Here is a 16,258-nt window from a genome sequence, read left to right as displayed (position 1 = left end):
AATTACCTTAAAATTCTAATTTAAATGTTACACCATTGTTTTTATGTTGTCAATCAAAATAATCCATGTTTAAGAATGAAATACACAGAGTTTCTACATCCGAACATCATATCACATTAACGCAAATTTTACAATCACACATGTTCATCTCAGATGATCAAATTCTTCAAGATCAATTGCAAGAAAAAGCTGAAAAACGATTTGATGAATTTGCATACTATAGAAATAAATCAATTGGTTTACAAAATAGTCTGGTATCATATTTATAAGGAAAGTAATCAAAGCTAAAAGACTGAATAAGAGAACAAATAATTTGTATTACACAAAGACTCATCACAGAGCATGAAATTGCCAGTTTAATTACAGAGGAGAACAATTTATACTGCTGAACTACAACCTTGCCATCCAAGTAGTTATGGCATACTATTTTGATGTATCTTCCAGATTCTTGGCACAAGCAGAAATCTCTGCAGCTCAAAACAACATTAAACTTGAGTATTAGTCTGTTGTATAACTTATTTATTCTAAATTACATTATTTTCAGCTTACAAATAATTAATTTCATACAGAATGATCATAGTTCTTTTATTTGTAATACCAGGTATTTTTGTTACTGTATGATAAATCAGAAATTTTGTTTGAAATTCAGTCATATTGATATTCAGGTAAAACTATAAGAATTTGCATTTGTAACACAAAATCATGCTTATGTCTTTCCTTTTCTAAGCTGCTTTATATCAAAACCTTTACACATATCTGCCATTCATATGAAAACTGAATGGGGGCTTGGTGGCTGAGTGGTGTAAGTAGGTCATCTTCTCTATCACTAGCCTGTTAACAGTGCGGTTGTGAGTTGGAACCCACATGAGATAGATTCTTACAATTGACTAGGAATGTCTGTTTTCCTGACAAATGTTAATGGTTCTTTCAGAGTTCTCCAGCTTCCTCCACCAATAAAATGTGAGTGTCATGATATAGCCAAAAGTGTTGAATGTGACTTTAAACACCAACAATCTATCAATCAATCAATCATGAAAAGTGGCTCAAATTCCTAGTTTGTATATCACACAACATTTTGACTGTTAAAGTTCATTAAGTAAGCTATGCATGTACATGTATATATAAACATTAACAAATTTCCTGCTCTAAATGTAGCACAACAAGGACTGAATTATTAGTATATATCTATCACAATAAAAAAAATCAAATATCCAATTTCCATATTTTTTCCCGCAAAACTCCTCAAATAGAGCTCCAACAGGTCAAAATAATTTAATGTACAAGTGTTCAGTTTTTTCTAACAGACTATTTGCATGTGATTTTGAAATAAAACCTCTTTATTGATAAACATAATGGTTGTTTCCTTAGTTTTTTATTAGATTGATCCCAGTTGAGAAATCCTGCTTTATTACCATTGTATCCTTAATGAAGGCCAATGTTACCCTTGCCAGTAACTTAACATGTGTATGTGTGCAAAAAGTATGAATTTAATTGATAAAAATCAAAACTTATTTCTCAACTATAGACAGTAATACTGTTACCATAATTTACCCCACATCCTTTAAGAAATGTTGGATGGACATACAAATGGAAAACCACAAGTTATAGAAATTTTTTGAAGGATTATCATTTACAAACATAATTACTGTGGATTCATTTATTTTCATGGGTATTTATTTTCGTGGATTGCTGAAAACTTGTATATTCGTGGGTACTTGATTTCGTGGTTTTGCCAATCTCTGCATACAAAGCATAATGAAAATATGCTATGTGTTGAACATTTAAGTTTGTGGTTCACTTCTACCAACGAAACCCATGAGAATTGGTATCCAACGAATAATAATGAATCCACAGTAGAATACACTAATAATATCAATATTTGAAACAAAAATTCACTGAAATGCATACACAAATCTAAAAATATGAGGATGTGCTATGACTGCCAATGAGACAACTTGTTCCAACAGACACCAAATGACATATAGAACTAAGTAACTATAACTCACTGTATAGTCTTTAACAATGAGCAAGACAACACCATGTAGCAAGTTATAAAAGGCCTGAAAAGTCAAAGGCCTGATTAATGAACAAAACTATAAACAAAAACAAAGAATTACAGGCTCTTGACTAGGGACAGGCACATACAGAATGTGGCAGGGTTACATATGTTAACAGGGTTCCTGAACATTCTCAGTCTCCTGTGACAGTAGTGCAAATCACAACACAAGTATATAAAACAATGAACAAAAGAATAAATGATATGTGACAACCATTATTTTCCATGTTTTTTACAATTCAGAGAGCTAAAAGACTTCTAGGAAAATTGTACCGCATCAAATCAGTTTCAAACTTGAGGAAAAATCTTTATATCAATTTGATTGAAGTCTTTCAACAAATATTATCCTGAGAGTGCCCACTAAACTATTCAATGTGAATTTTACTTTTCTAATGGGCATATATAACTCTCATAAAAATCTTTAAAGATGTGCTCATTTAAAAATCCAGGGGTTGTTTGATATTCAAATTTTTCTAATAAATTTCAATGAAATCCACAAACAAATCATAAAAATAAGAACTCACAGATCTTATATTAATTTGCCTCATGCTTCTAATGGTCATAACTGTCACAAATATATCAAGTGGCATCAATTTATTTTTAATATCTTGACTTATAAATTTTTAAATATCCTCTATATATTATATGAGTTTCAATGATATCTATAAACATATAGGTGAAACAGCATTTTCAAGACTATTTTACATTTCAAATGGCTATTACTCTCTCTCGTATAAAACATGACTGTGTAATTGGTATAACAAATCTTTCATACAAATTTAAAATCTTCAAACAAATAGGGAACTTTGTTGTTGGTTGCTGTCTGCCTTATTTATTTTTGGTTTGTTGCTATTAGCATTAAATCTGGCAATTACTCTCTCTGGAGTTGTTTAACATTTTGTCTTGCCATGGCCTTATGTAGCATTTATGTTTTGCTCAGTGTTGAAGGCTGTCTGTGTTTTAAAGTAAATATATTCAAGCCTAAATTCAGCTAATTGGTTAAAGTTCCTCTTTCAGATTGACTAACCAACAATTTCAAGAAAATATGTGTAAGAGACTAGCATTTTTAAGATAAAAGGAAACCAAAACACAAATGTATTTTTCACACTCAGAAGATTGTTCATTACACATGTATATCAATTTAAACCTCTTGTGCTTTCTATGAAAAAAGGGGAGATAACTTCAATTGTTTCTGGTAAAACTTTCAAAAAGAAAACTATGATTCCAATATAATGGGAGTCAAAGTTCTGTAATTTCTTTTATTTTAGAAAAAATAAATGATGACAGTGAAGTTGGAAGTTAAATATTTCCTTATCTCTTCTCGGCACTTTCTTAATGTAATCTGCCAATTAGTAATTTATCATGTAAACTGAAATCAATGATGAGAGCCAATAAAACCTGTTTATAAATCAACGATTTGTCATTTCTCAGTGTTGACATCGTCAATGGTTTCAGGCATGCCAAGATTAATCCATGGCAAGTCTGGTGAGAATTAAATTTGACAAGCTCAGAATTAAATAAGGATTCCAGCTACTTGCGTTTGTTGCTGTATGGGTTATGTCAGAATGAGGAATATGTCTGAATTACTAAGAGGAAATTTATTAGAGAAAAAATGTACCCTTAGGAAAATTCAGATGTATAAAGCTTCCTGCAATAGTATTATCTTATTTGTTCATTTTTATAAATAGATACCAAAGTTTAAAGGAAACATAAACCTCTATGAAATGTGTATTTGTGTTTGTGATGAATTGTTATATAAAAAAGATGATGTGGAATGATTGCAAATGAGACAACTCTACACAAGAGACCAAAATGACACTGAAATTAACAACTACAGGTCATTGTAAGGCCTTAAAACATGAGCAAAACCCTTACTATTTAGTCTGCTATAAAAGGTCCTGAAAATGACAAATGGAAATCAATTCAAACGAGAGAACTAATGACCTAATTAACTTCCTTTTTGAAATGTGTTTTTGAGTGTCCTCTATAATTGTGTCTTCATGTTGGTTATATCTATACACAAAAATAAATTTCACAAAGGTGTCTATAGTTTAGAAAAAATAACATGAAGACACATGTGATAGAGAATATTTACACAGTGTGTACCTAGACAGTATTAAGCTGCATATAAATGATGTTGACAGTAACTTATATATATAACAAAAGGATGATTCAGTAAATCAAGAATTTTTACAAAAAGTATAAAATCTTCTTCTCCTTACCCTTCAATTGTTAACCTGCAGCTGCTTCAAGTGAACACAGTACACATTAGTTTTCTGTTATTACAAATCACAACTGTTACAATTAAAATTTGCATATTCTGACCATAAAGATTGCATATAATAGTGAAGATCGAATAAACTAACAACTCATTTTCTACCTTTATAATATTCACTCAGTGGACTCTGTAAAACACATTTTTTATAACCGATATTTAAATTTTGATACCAGTGAACTTTAAAGTACATGTATGTAGCTGTTTAATAATTCAAATTTCAGCCTAGTTGAAATGATTGAGTAAAAGAAACAGACAAAATATTTTACATTACAAAACATTAATTTTCCAAATTTCATGCTCTTATATGATGCTGTAAACTGTGAACTTTTTCTTAGACAAAAGACCTCAAAACTAAAATGATCAAAAGGATATTGTCTTCCCCAATGCATATGATTTTACAAAAACATTGGTAAGACTATGATCTTTTACCTTTAGACCCCAAAATTCAGTAAAGATGTCTTTATAATCAAATTTGAAAGAAGGTTGGACACATGGTTCAAAAGAAATCCAACATTTTGCCTACTTTTTAGTCTATCAATTGCTGCAATGACCTCAAAATCAATGAGGACCTTTTTCACCAGCATCATTCGTCAAAAATCAGAAAAAAATCTTAATCTCAACAGACATTTACTATTTCCTAAAATGAGACTTTTCCCAAAGTTTCAGTCATAGACACTGTAACCTTCACCTTTGACTTACTGAAACATTAGGGTTTCCTATCCACGGGCTATTTTCAAGTAAGTTTGGTGAAAGTTTAACATGGTTCCGAAATCAAAATTTAAGACCAATTTCAGTATCCCTCTTTCTACGCTGACCTTGAGCATAGACATAGTGACCTCAAAATCAATAGGTACCTTCTACATTGACAATTGCATGACCAAATGTGGTATCAAATTCACATATTGTACAAAAGATCATCTTTCAACCATCATTTTGCACAAATTCAGGCTATCAAAGCTTCTTTTACTTTGACAAAGTGGCCTCAAAATGGACTGTTGTCACAGATGAGATAAAAACCAGACAAGAACACTAAGAGGTCAACATACCATTTTATATGTTTTGCTACCATAATGTATTCACTTATACTCTTTCAAACTGCCATAAAATACTGAAATATAAGGATAGTATTAAATGCTTCATATGACATGAAATTAAAAGTTCAAAGCTAATATAAAAGAAAAAGAAGATTTTGTATTCTTGCCAATGAGACAATTCTCCATCAGAGACCAAATGATGTTGAAGTTGACAACTAAAGGTAATCATATATATGACCTACAACATTGAGCAAAAACCCATACTGCGTCAAAAGCTATAAATAGCCCAGAAATTACAAATGTAAAAACAATGCAAACAATAAACAAACAAACAAAACAAACATGATATACAATGACAACCACTGAATTACAGGCTCCTAACTTAGGACAGACACAAATAGAAATTTAAGAGGCAGGGTAAAAAATGTTAGATGGCGCCAAACCCTCACGTAATTAGCTAATAGTATATTCAGACCTCAGATTGCTCAGAAGCATATAATATTCTGTAGCAATATAAATCATACAATAAATATCATCTAATCCTAAGTCTGGATTTAAAAAAAAACCAAAAGCTGATTTAAGCAAATAATATTTAGACTAAAATTGGTCATTATACTGAAATGTTCGTAACTTACGAGTAAAATTTCTGGTAAGATTTTTAAGGAAATTGATCACTGATAATTTTCCAATGCCACAGGACCATCCTATTGAAATCTATAAACAGGCTGAATAGACAGGATCCAATTAATCCATGGGACATAAATATCACTTTAGCTTTTATTTTTATTATGTCAAAGCCAAAGGAGGAGCATAAATCTACTGAAAATTTAATTACATATATCATAAAGAGCTTATCTTGTCCTTTGTAATTTCCTTGTATGGTTACTGTTGTAGAGACACTAAAGGTCTGCATAAGACAAGGAACAAATTGATGCTGATTTTACGATCGGAATTATGGTCTGGCTTCAGTCTAAAAGAGATAATCTACCACAGAGGAAATCCAGTAATGAATATAATCCAATCACAAGCCAAAATTTATGTTTTATAATTATATCTTAAAAGACTTTTACTTTAGTAAAATTTGCCTCTGGAGAGAAAGTGTTTAGGTAAATTGTATAGTAAAATTCAATTACACTGTCTTTAAAGTCTTTTGTCGTATGATGGTGTTAGTCTTTCAATGTTCAAAGTTGAAAAAAAGAATTAGAAATAACATGATTTTCTAAAAAAACAGTAGACAAATTTCATTTCATTGAAATATATGACTGCAGTCAGACAAATTTGTCTACAATTCAGATTCTTATTCGCACCAAAATGTCACCTTCATTTGGGAATAAATCTATTTTTCAAAGTTCTGACACTGTTTTTCTTGATAGATATGACATTACTTGAATTTTTCTAATTTAAGGGAACAGGAGTTTTAGCAAATTCAATTACTAGGTGTTTGCAATAGCAGTGCGCTAAGCAAAAAAGAATTGGAAACAAAAACCTCAATATCAGTCAAAAAGTCTTGAAAAACTTCAAATCACTTGTCATTTTAATATCATTGTTCACCATATTTATTCTTTTAAAGGATAAATGTTTGCAATTAATATTGATTTTATATATCTAAAATCTTTTTGGAAATAATACAGATCTTTAGTAGTTAACACAATTATTTTTATATCTTTATCATTCATCAATGTATACTTATGAATTTATTAAGTTTATTATAAAATCTGATCTAATAGTACAATTCGATCTGTCTTCAACTCTTTATGCATTCTCTTATCTCTCTAGCTTATCAACAACACTTCGTTATCTAAAAAGTGCATCAATGAAAGTTTCCTCCTTTTTATACTTTACATATAATTTTATTTGCTCAAAGTCTATGTCAATTTAGCTAACAAGTAGAAAATTTCAATTTCATAGCAGTACTATATTTTTCATTGATGGGTTAAATAAACTTTTTTTCAGTATTGGAAAACTTCTTTTAATTAAGTCTGAAGTTAAAATTCCTTATTGGCAACAACTTAGTGTAAATTTATTTAACACATTCATTTATTTCTTTAAGCAATCAAATCATTTGATTTTTATAACACTAAAACTATAATAAATTATGATAATGGTGAATATTTTCAGTTGTTCAGTATATGAAGTTGGAAATATCAAACATTCATGAGTATTCATGTAAATAAGTAATTAAGGTTTAAACAAATTAAACATAAGATAGCATGGCATCTAATAGGAAGTATTAAATATAAAGAGAACTTACAGTAAAAGTAAAAACATCCAGGAATATCTCCCAATGTCTGTTTTACGTCCGTAAAGTTAGATCTCTACCATATCCATAGCACTACTTCTAAAACACAAATTATAATCAAATATTTTACGACTTTATCATTTCCTTCATTAATTATTATCAAGTTAATTAAGTGAAATTAAAACGAAGAAACTGTAGATAAGCTTCGGAAATTCAGTCATTGTATAACTAGGCAAACTATGTTTAAACACGAAGGCCAAACTTGATTGAAGGTTTCTCACCAGGCAATGAGAACATATTTCAATACTGATCAATAAACAACTTTCTTTAACAAAGCTATAAACTTCAAGTGACTACCAGCTGTTGTTACACTTTAAAATACTAGGTTTTTTTTTGCTTAATGTTTGTTATGTATTATTCTACTCTAAATATTGATAATCAACACTATACAATGCTATAAGGACAACTTTCATAACACTGATGCATAAGAATAACTGAAGCATTAAAAGCAAATGAATGAAAATACAAAAGCACAACATGACCTCAGACTGTAATCTGGAATTAAAAGAATGTATGTAATTATATTGATTTGTAACTATCCCAGAGCAAACACAGTATGCACAGTGCCTATTTGCATATTCCATGGAGTTGTCGAGGTTTTAATCAAAATCTGAATACAAACTAGAGGCTCCTAAGAGACTTTAATTGCTCCCCTCTGGCTAAAACATGTCACTCTGTTAATTATAAAAAGAACCCTTGCAAAAATAACTGGTTAACCATCAAATTTACATTCAGGAAATTATAAATAAAACATGGGTTTTTATAGTCAATGTAAGTTTTAACTTACATGCATGTGATTTTCACTACAAAATTAATAAAACAAGAAATATACCCACAGGACAAAAACCATTAGTCTATTATGCAAAAACACTGTACAGAAAAAAACTGAGGAGACTAAAATTTAAGTAAAACAAAAGATCTGGAAGTAACATGAACTTTAAAAGTGATTAAAACAATTTGCAGTTCCTAAGCAAACAAAAGGTCATAATGTCACATTCATTGATTAAAAAATTCAAAAAGTTTGCACCAAATCATGATAGAGATAGCAAATATTACAAAGAGAGGAATTTATGACAACCATGAAGAACTTCCTTGTATGAAGCAACCTAAACAATAATAGTCATCATATGAAATCTCAGCCTTGGAGTAGGTTTTTTACCTAGAAGTTTGCACTTCATGTGCAGGTGTAAAAACAATAATTACAATGATAACAAGAGGGGGCCCACTGACTGCATGAGAGGGGGTCGCTCTAGCCATGCTTCAGTGTCATATATGATATATCAACCAAATTTTTCCCACAAAAAGAAGGGCCTTACAGAACACCTTGCCCCCACACTATCCCCATCCCCTTACTAATTTGCCTCTGGATGTACAGGGATGACAATGGAAAATATTTTCTATACATTTAGTCAGAAATGTATCTATGAATGGCAGGTACCACTAGTTTATACTGTAAATCAAGATAAAGTTGCAATGTTTTTATTAATGTGAAAATTCCATCAGGATAGGTTAGCATTAATTTAATACCAATAGCATTATTTGTATATTAAGCATCTCCTAAAAACACAATAATCAATCTAGCCTTTTTGTTTGTTTTTCAACAATTTCAATAACAAATGCATGCAAACATTTCAAATTCAGAGTATTTTAAATCAAATCAGATAACAATTCATTGTACACTTTAAACAATAACAATTTTTTTCACAAACAAACAAGGAGATTCAAAGTACAGTATCTAATTTTGGAATTGAGATTTTTCTCCAACTTAATAACTAGCTTTACATCATGGCTCATTATCACAATACCAGTCTTTATAACGGTGCTTTAATGAAGACTGACAGTGAAAGTCTAGTCAACAGGCTGCAGCCATGTTATATATAACTGTATTATTACAATATAATTAGGATACAGGCAACAAATTGAACATGAAATATTGTGACAGGGTATATATATGTGAATAAAACATGTGAGAAATATGTCAATAAGACAACAACACAAATACACAATGAAACTTAAAAAATATAACTAATGGTCAACTCAGTCTTTAGTCTAACAGTGACCTAATTTTGTTAACTTCTGTATCATTTGGTCTCTGTTGGAGTGGTGTCTAATTGCCAATCATACCACATCTTTTTATTTTATAATTAGCTTTAGAATATATGTCATGCTCAAAGTTGTACTAATGTCACCCAAAGATCTGCAGAAAACACATTTTTTTTATAGAATGATGATGATGATGATGGTGGGATATATGTTTTAGGTTTAGAGGGAAATAAAATGCATATGCAGGCCATGAATATGTTAATATAATATGAATGTTAACCCTGCTTTGTACTAGACCAACATGCTGAGTTGGATTATTCTGACTCTGAGCCAACCAATCATTTCCCTTACTCCTAAATGCTGTGTGCTTACTGTAGAAGCAACAAATACTAAATTTTAAATTCTTTTGTGACCTGGCAGGGTTCAAACCCAAGAACACTAGGTTTCAAGGCAAACAATGCTACCACAGATCAGTGAGGTGGTAATGTTAATAGGACAACAAGTAGTTATTAACAAAGACTGCCATGGACAAATTCCTCATTTGGTACATTAATTTGTTGATTGGTAAACAAGTTTTTTTAATAGTCAATAAACAAATCTGCAGGGATTCTTTTTGGTACAGTTTATTGATTGTTTTTTGTATTTGAAATCTATTATACAATTATCTTTTAAAATAATGTTTTTTTTTAATAGTGAGTAAACAAAAATGTCAGTTATCTTTATTAGATATAATTAGTTGATGAAATTGTTTTTTTTGTCATCAATTTTACCATTATTTTACAATTCAGAACTTTTTTTCTGATCTTATTTTATATTCATTTATACATTCTCATGTTTGTTATTCACCTTGTCAAGAGGTTGAAGATCACAAAAAAAAGCTTAACGCTGCCACACATTCATGTACCTGTCCAAATTTAGGAGTCTTCTTAGCAGTCATTCTCTGTAATATTTTAAATGTTTTTGTCATACAGATCATTTGTTAGAAGATTTTTTTATTGTATTCACTACCTTTATAAACTCAAGAAGATTTTAAGTCCACATATTGAAAGACACCTGTCTATTGATTGAGACTGTATGTTGCAGCTTGATGTCTTTTGCTTATTTTTGTCTTTGGGTTTCTGTCTCTTTGATGTATTACTCCTTTTATTTCTTTAAAATGATGAAAACTACTGACTATTTATGGTCTAAAGTTAGCCTTTCATCTTTTTCCCTTTGAATTTACCAGATAATTAACTGATATAAAAACTGACCGACATTCAACTATGAAGACAAGCAATGCTAGCTAATCGGAAATAACTGCAAAAAACCTACATTTTACCACCATTGCTGAATAATGGTGAAAAATTGTACAATAGCGAAGATATATAGTATCGGATATATTAGTATTTGTAAGGATTTTCATCAACATCCAATATAAACATAGTAAGTACTGTAACAATGTGCAATGGTAATTAGTAGTAAACAATAGTAAACCTTTACAATCTTTCTTTTTACAATTAGCTCAAGTGCTTTCAAACACTCTTACAAACAGATAGAATTCATCAATGTCTGTATTTTTGTCAGCTGTTCATATATAAAATAATCAATTTCATCAGAATTTTCAATATCGTCTTATTTCTGTTTTCATATTCTTCCTGCTTAATAGATAATTGTTCAATAAAGAACTATTATATAAATCATCAGCAGAAAAACTAAGAGGTACGGTTGTTGTTAACTATTAATTTAAAACATGTTTATTCCATCTAATTTACATTGAGCGACTAATATTAATTTTCTCCATTTAATCAACAAAATAAGAAAATTAATTTAATTGGCACACCAATATGAATTTTGCCAATTCTATTAGACCTTATTAATGAGTTTTGATGGGTTTACCTTGTAACAGTGTAAGAATTAATGTAAAATTTGGCAATTTTTGACTAGTGGTTACAAGAAAGGTTATTTTTGGAGAAAGTTATACATGAAAAAGTTACTTTTGAAATGAATTTCCGCTAAAAAAAATCTAAGTTTCATTAAATTAGCTTGGTATTAATTTTTAAAACAGCATGAGGAGTTTTCTCTCCTCCTTTTGTAATTATTTTGTTTGGCATCACACATATAAAATTTAAAATTTTTTTTATTAGAAAATTATCACCTAGACAGCTTAATTCCTCCTTCATAAAGAAACCAATTTGGCTAATTTAAAACAAAGCTGAAATATATTTCAAGTACATTTTATACCTAAACAAATATCAAAATTATCAATGAGGAGAGCTTTAAGTGCTGTTTTTTTTAACAAATTTTGAAGAGTTTACCCCTTTCAGCAAGGTCAACTACAGTTGACTAATATGTACTCTTCAATATCCATTGATAACTTTTTAAGTCTTAAGGGCATACGATACAGTTACAGGGGAGGTAATGACGTTGCTAACGTAAATTTTTATTTTCGCGACGTCAAACAGTGACTTATCGGGAAAAAAAAACGTTTTTCGACTGATTTTTATCATTCAAACTGATTTAATTTGAAAACGAGTGCATGGACCCCTATTTTTTAAAACGCCATTTTGTTTTATTTTGCATTAAGATTATCTGGACCAAATTTGATAAAACTGTAAATAGTGCAATTTTTTTAATATTGATAAATATTTTTGTAGTGCCTAATCATATACATGTACATCTTACTGCATCATTAATTTAAAATTTTATACCAAATAAAAAATTTCATCTATTTAATCATAGAAACATGGAATGAAGGTAATGGTAATCTATAGTTAGAAGACTAATTGATATTTGTCTACATCTTAATATTTATGTATTTCTAACTAAATGGGATTAATGGAAATGCTGGATACAAATAATGCAGTAGGAATTTGAAATGTTAGCTTACATTTACCGTTTTTCGATAAGTATCCTAGCGGTTTTTCTTTGTAAAAACTTTCTGAATTTACAAAAATACAGAACTAGTTTGATAAGTATCCTAGCGGTTTTTCTTTGTAAAAACTTTCTGAATGTTTAAAATATAGAACTAAATCCCATTCCTTCCCTTAATTATTTACACATCAAATTACTTTACCGGCCCTAAAAACATCCAGTCAATTTTTCAATTTTTTCAATACTTAGAATCTATTATGATATCTTCCAGTCAAATAAACTCATACCTAATTATAGACCTAAGGACTTCATATCAGGACCTTATTGATGTAACTGAACAAAATTGACCACATAAAATAAATGTGGTTATGAAAGCAAAGTCGTTCATAATCCAATTTTGGCCGTCCGATGAAAGGAACCTATAGGTTCAATACTGGTTTTTATTTAATTAACTGGACATTCTAAATTAACGTATCATGGACAGTTAGATCATGAGTAAGATTAATACTGGACAGGCCAAATGAAACTAACAAGATGAATGGTGAATGGATTTGACATTACGATCTAGCTGAGGTAACACCAGGATCCTCAGAAATTCTCAAGTTTTCAAACAACGAATATTGCTTTTAAATATGTTTCTAAACAATGTTTCGTCATATCTTTTATCAAATTTGTAATACACATTGACATTTTTTTTCAGATTGCAAGTTCCTTTCATGAGATTGCTATTTCCCCTTAGTGCCTCAAATTATATCAACGGAAAGATCAAAGCCAAAAAAAAAACAAAATAAATAAAAGTCATACTAAAATATTGTATTTTTCATGGGATCATGCCTTGGAGAGCTTTTGATGAAATGAATTTCAGGACTTGATGATTAAAATCACTCAAAATCTCATTTGTTAGTTTGAAAAATGACCCTGGAGCAGATTGGTGGAAAATCAGTTTAACTTTTTTTTCTACAACAAATACATTACCATCAATCCATATTAAGATTGAAATAAAAAGCAATTTCTGCCAAAAAATACACAAAACCTTATCAAGCTCGATTTCAACCCTAAGTTAATTGAATTATAATGCAGACACAATAAAATGGTACCTATATGAGAAAATACACCATTCAAAATTTCAAGAGGCATTATAGGTCCAAGACCACAATTATTTCGTAGTGCATTTCTTTTAGAACATAAATGAAAATTAAAAAAATCCCACCTGCGCTTTCTCAATGAAATTTTTACAGTGTGTTGTACTACTTTTGGGACAAAATTATAGAAAACTTCATCGGCTCTAACTCAAAATATGGACAATTTTTTGTTTAGGGCATCTTGAAATCTTTTGACAGCTTCTGAAGTGCTAATTTTTAACATTTTTCGACTGGACCAAATCACTACTTTCCTTTAAAATTCTGGACCCAAATTTTTTTACAGTGTAATTTCACCCCACTTCTGGCAATTTGAGGCATTAAACATGGAAAAATAAATTTGGAAGGGGTAAAAAAAATAATGGCAAGTAACCCACTGTCAACACCAGGGACTATATTCGTGAACAACGAAAATCAAGGGACGACAATTGTGGTCTCAGACCATTAACTCCTGAACTAATTTTCAGATCTTTTCATGGTTCACAGAACTTGCCATGTTTTTTTTTTTTTTAGTTTGCTGCTTTTATCCTAGCTGAGCCTTCAGGTTTTCAAACAACAGGCAAGAACTATAAAAATTAACATTTCAGGGGCAATAACTCCAAAAAAGCTCTAAAGTTTTCAAAATTTTCTGAAATATAAGGTTAATAAAGCTTGCGATTTTTACCCTGGTTTGTATTTCACTAATTGCTATAGTTTTTCAAGATATGAACATGGCTGATCAATCTGAGCAAAAATCATAACTTTCAAAGTAGAAATCTTATTGAAGAAGCAGACACACTTTTGTTTCAATCCATTGAGCAATTTCAGAGGACTTTTTTTTAAAAGATACCTCTAAAGACAATGGACAGCAGATGAAAGACCCAAACTGATGGCAAAAACTGATGAAAGAGGTTAATATTGCAAAAGTTTATCAAAGCGCACATGTACGACAACAGATTAAAATAAGATAACTGAAAGCTATAGCTAGCTGGTATTAATGATAAACCAGAATTCTTTATTTTACAATTATTAATTCAAATCACATTTGTAGTGTAATATCAGCTTACACATTTTGTTTATATTCGAATTTCTTATAGATAAAGATACATGTATTGAAAAACAAGCCTGTAGGAGATAGTATGTACAAAAGAAAGATCTTTCTTTGAACATTGTAAAACATCAACAATATCATATAGGTTTCATAGAACAAAGCATTAAAAAATTAATCTTTGTATTCATCATATGTAAATGATAATGTCAGACTGTAGTTTCTAAAGGCTAAGTACTGAAGAATAAAGACATCATGCCCATAATGAATATTAGTACACTGAATACCAAATGGGATACTCCTGCACAATATCTCACAAAATAAATATCAAAGAAAGTCGTCAGACGTTCTCAAGACAAGCCTATAGCTAGCACATAACAAAAAGCAAAACAATTGTCTCATACAACATCTTATAATTTCAAATTAATGTGTTTTGTTTATTGTTGAAGGCTATATGGTGACCTTCAATTTTTCCAAAACCATTTATCTTTGGTCACTAAATCTGGATAGTTGTCTTAGTGGCAATCATGCCAAAACTTATTATTTTGATTTTTCATACCAAATATAATGACCCTTTTACTAATGGTATCTTAGAAACATATCTAACTACATAAACTTAACATTAACCAATGAACCATGAAAATGAGGTCAAAGTCAGGTGAACTCTGCTGGACTACAATGTTTACCTTACAATTATTCCATACATTAAATATAGTAAATTGACAACTATTTAGAAAACAGAAGCTTATCAGTAAAAAAAACTTAGCATTGGCCAATGATTCTAAAAATAAAATAACACTCGTCAAGAAATAAGACATATAATAATGTAAATTCTAAGTTATGAAATGTATTTTTTCAGTGTGTAGTCAAACACATGTTTGAACAGATTTTAATAACATGTGAACAACATATAAATTGTTCTTTTGGGATTCCCAACATGACTGCTAGTGAAAACATTTTAATGATTTCTCACCTCTATTCGGACATAGTCTTGAGGGAGTTTACAATCAATGGGTATGTTTTCTATGTAATTCTTCTGCCGATTAACCTTGTCTAACAGCCTTAGAACTATCTTAAGTAGAATGACCAGGAAAAAATATCAATTTCACAGCTGAGAACTTTATCAACACTTATACAATCCCTTGATGGATACCAGTATGGTAACCAAACTTACTAAATACAGTAGACCAGATAAAATAGAAATTCTTTACAGACAATAGGTTTTTCACAGAAATAAATCTAGCAATAAAATTATGTGATTGATAGCTTTTACTGTAAATGTTAATGCTGTGAAAAGCCATTAAAATTTTCCATCAGACATTTTGTCCATTTCTTCTATCTAAAATACATTTCACTTTTAAAACAGATATATAAATACTTTCCCAGGAATTTATTTGAGCACATTGTAAAGATTTGAACTTAATTTATCAAAATGCTTTCAGTTTTCTTTTAAGGAACCATCCAAAGAATCAAGTTTTTTTATAGGGTTGGAGAAAATTGCAGTGTTGGAATTTAATGTATGAAGCCATGTA

General features: G+C 30.0%; 1 protein-coding gene across 3 annotated transcripts in view; it reads right to left on the bottom strand.

The window, feature by feature from the left end:
- LOC143048112 (dorsal-ventral patterning tolloid-like protein 1) overlaps positions 1 to 16,258 on the bottom strand; it is a 153,512-nt gene that overhangs the window by 119,779 nt on the left and 17,475 nt on the right. For 2 of the 3 annotated variants that reach the window (XM_076221579.1, XM_076221578.1), the window contains one exon: positions 7,620 to 7,706. The exons of the other annotated variant lie outside the window; for it this stretch is intronic. The gene's annotated coding sequence lies outside the window, so the exon portion shown is untranslated. The remainder of the gene's footprint in view (positions 1 to 7,619; positions 7,707 to 16,258) is intronic. 3 annotated transcript variants of the gene reach the window in all.

The sequence above is a fragment of the Mytilus galloprovincialis genome, chromosome 10, assembly GCF_965363235.1.
Source record: "Mytilus galloprovincialis chromosome 10, xbMytGall1.hap1.1, whole genome shotgun sequence".
In the NCBI taxonomy this organism is placed as follows: Eukaryota; Metazoa; Mollusca; class Bivalvia; order Mytilida; family Mytilidae; genus Mytilus; species Mytilus galloprovincialis.
Note: the sequence above shows the minus strand (reverse complement) of the source record. Positions and strands in the feature narration are given on the sequence as shown.